Consider the following 3516-nt stretch of genomic DNA (forward strand, 5'->3'; position numbering starts at 1 on the left):
CTGTCCCACGGCGGCTCTGGCTCTGGCTCTGGGTAGAGCTTGAGGCCAGGCTGGTGACATGTGATGGCGTGTGGGACATGTGGGCATCTGCATTCCCAAGCCCATGTCAGGAGCTCCAAGTGGTTTCAATCCCAGATGAGCCTTTGAGCTGGCTTGCTGCAGCCGTATTCCCATTCCTGGTAATCAAGATCTCAGCTGGCTGATACCCTGGGCCCGGAGAAGCACATGGAGCTCGTGCTGACAGAGTCCCGCGCTCTCCCTTGAACAATCCCAGGAAGCTGCAAACGAACCTGGGGCAATACCGCTCCGCTTTCATAGAATCATAGAATAGTCTCAACTGGAAGAGACCTTGAATATCATCGAGTCCAGCCTTTGTCCCAGCCCTACCAACCCACTAAACTATGTCCCCCAATGCAACATCCACCCGTCTCTTAAACCCTTCCAGGGACGGTGACTCCCTGGGCAGCCTGTGCCAATGGCTGACAGCCCTCTCAGTAAAGAAATTCTTCCTCATATCCAACCTGAACCTCCCCCCTCCCCTGGCGCAATTTAAATCCATTTCCCCTCCACTAGGGAGAACAGACCAACACTCACCTCACTACAGCCTCCCTTCAGGTAGTTGTAGAGAGTGATGAGGTCTCCCCTCAATCTCCTCTTCTTTGGCGAGGGATGCTCAGCTGCTCCAGCCTCCCAAATCCAGCCCAAGCCCTGGTGCGGCAGGGCTGAGCAAGGCGAGGGTGTTCGTGAGGATGCACAGGGGGACCTTTGAGGCAGTGAATTCTTTTTCCTTTCCTGGAGTCACGTGTGGGCTGGGGACAGCAGCCAGGACCTGCAATACTTGGCTGCCGGGGCAGGGCTGTTTGTCAGCTCGCAGCTCGAGGTGTTTCCAGGCGCGTTCGGCTGCCGTTGGTGTCTGATATTATCCACCCTCCATCAGTGGTTTAAAGAGGCTTTCCAAAATAACCCCAGACATGAGTGTCAGAGCATCGCTTTCTGCCCCATTTTCTCCCTCCCTACCTGGGGGTGTCCATCCTCCCCTGGGGTCCCCTGGGAAGGAGGAGCACAGAATGTCCCCTGGATGCTCCTGGCCTCCCCAGGCAGAGCCCATGAAGAAGGGGTGGCACAGGGCTGGCATCGAGGAGCAGTGGTGGGATTCTTGAAGGAGAAGGTCTCAGCAGGACCACTCTGCATCCTGCGAGTCGAAGGGAGACTCAAACAAGACCTTGCTTTGACTCAAGTGTTTGTACTTGCACGATGTCAGAACAGGGGGACCTAGAAATGTCAAGCCTGGCTTATTTTCTGGTCTTTATTTTGAAAAAGGAAGAAATGGCAGCTGACGAGCAAATGCTCTTGGAGGAGCTGACTGTGCCGAGAACGTGCCGCTGAGGCAGGAGCCATTCCAAGAGCGGGGAAGAGACATTGCCACCTCCTTTTCTCTGAGAAGTGCTGGTGTGAGGGAGCAAAAATCCACCTGCAAGCAGGGTTGACCGGCAGCTGAGCATCCAAGAGCTGGCTGGTCAGAAAGCACTAAAGCTGGGGAAGCGCTTGTTAGGCTGTCGGGCAGTGAGAGGACTCGAGGGAATGGACTGAAGCTGGAGCTGGGTCGGTTCAGATGGGACGTGAGGAAGAAGTTCTTCCCCATGAGGGTGGGGAGACCCTGGCACAGGTTGCCCAGAGAGGGGGTGGCAGCCCCATCCCTGGGAGTTTTTCAGGCCAGGCTGGATGGGGCTCTGGGCAGCCTGATCTAGTGGGGGATGTCCCTGCCCGTGGCAGGGGGTTGGAACTAGATGATCTTTAAGGTTCCTGCCAACCCTGGCAGTTCTATGATGCTATGATCCTCTGCACTCTGACCTCTGCCTGCCGGGCAGCCCCATGCTGCCCATGGCTGGGACCAAACGGGCTCGGTGGCCACCCGTCCTGGGAAGGAGGGAAGGAGGGGGCTACTCCGGGGGGCTCGGACGTGACTGAAGGTGATCTGCTCTTCTTTCCCCCCTTGCCATGCTGCAGCCCCTCAGCCTCGGGCTTTCCTGGCGCCGTTCCCCAGCCCTGCACGCAAGCAGACATGTTATTTTTAAAAATAAATTAAACGCAAAGATGGGGAGCTTTTATCTAGGCCTTCAAGTAGAGTCTTAATTGGCCTTGTTCCCCAGGGACCAGACAAGCCCCGGAGAACACCACGCTGTCGGAGTGATGAGCTATGAATAAATGGAGCAGATCAGGTCTGGGCTCAGCTCAGCTCAGCTCTGGGATCAATTCTGCCCAGGCAGGGACCCCCAGACCCTGGTTGTTGCTGTGGGGGACTCGAGGTCTCTAGAGCTGAAGTGACTTCTGCGGGATGTCCTGGGGCTGGGGCAGAGCCACCCTTGGCCACATCGGCTCTGGAGCTTGTGTCCATCTGGGTTTGCTGGGAGGGGACTCGACCTGCACCCCTTGGGGTTTGCTGAGAGTGTCAGAGCCATGCTTGGCCCCACGGGAGCACCCATGGGTGGGGGCCATGGGGCAGTGGCTTAGAACACAAGTCTTATGAGGAACGGCTGAGGGATCTGGGGCTGTTTAGCCTGGAGAGGAGGAGATTGAGGGGAGACCTCATCGCTGTCTACAACTACCTGCAGGGAGGTTGTAGCGGTGCAGGTGGTCTCTTCTCACGGGTAATGAGCGATAGAACCAGAGGGAACGGCTGCAAACTGCAACAGGGCAGGGTTAGGCTGGGAATTAGGAAACAAATTTCCCTGGAAAGAGCAGTCAGACACTGGAACAGGCTGCCCAGGGAGGGAGTTGAGTCCCCATCCCTGGAGGGGTTTAAGAGTCAGGTAGATGTTGCGTTGGGGGACATAGTTTAGTGGGTTGGTAGGGCTGAGACAAAGGCTGGACTGGATGATCTTCAAGGTCTCTTCCAGCTGAAACTATTCTATAATTCTATGATGCTCTGCGGAGGAGAGCACGGGACTGCAGCTCCCGCTCCCCAGCTGCCGGGTAAAACAACGCCGGCGGGTTCGTACCTTTGCTTAGAGGATCAGGTGGCTGAAGTTGTAACCAGAAGTGGAGTACGGTTACCCCGGGCTCATCCATAATGAACACGAAATGAGCGTCACAATAAAGCGGGAGCGTGTTTTTCCTGCAGGTTTACAGGTCGTGCCTGGGCGCATCCTTCCCGTCCAGCCCCACGGCAGAGCAGGAGCGGATCGGTCTGGGGTGGTGAGGGGGAAACAAGTGAAGGGGGGGGCTTCACCCCAGGGCCAGCTCAGGTTCCGAGGCTACTGGCCAAGCAGAGACGATCAAAAACATTTCTTGGCACCACTGTGAGCAGCCTCCTTGAAGGCTGCCAAAGCACCTCCAGCCCCATCCCTGCTCCAGTGCGCAGGTGGCATTTGGGGACCCCTGGTTGCTGGGACATGGAGGGGGTGGGGTGCGATGAGTGAAGCCTGAGCAGTGCTGGAGAGACGGGCTGCGTGGCTGGAAGTGTGGGGAGGGAGGAGCGGGGACCATGGCAGAGGCAGCAGGGGGGGGGCGGGGCTC

This window comes from Apaloderma vittatum, unplaced genomic scaffold (assembly GCF_000703405.1).
Source record: "Apaloderma vittatum isolate BGI_N311 unplaced genomic scaffold, ASM70340v1 scaffold29089, whole genome shotgun sequence".
NCBI lineage: Eukaryota > Metazoa > Chordata > Aves > Trogoniformes > Trogonidae > Apaloderma > Apaloderma vittatum.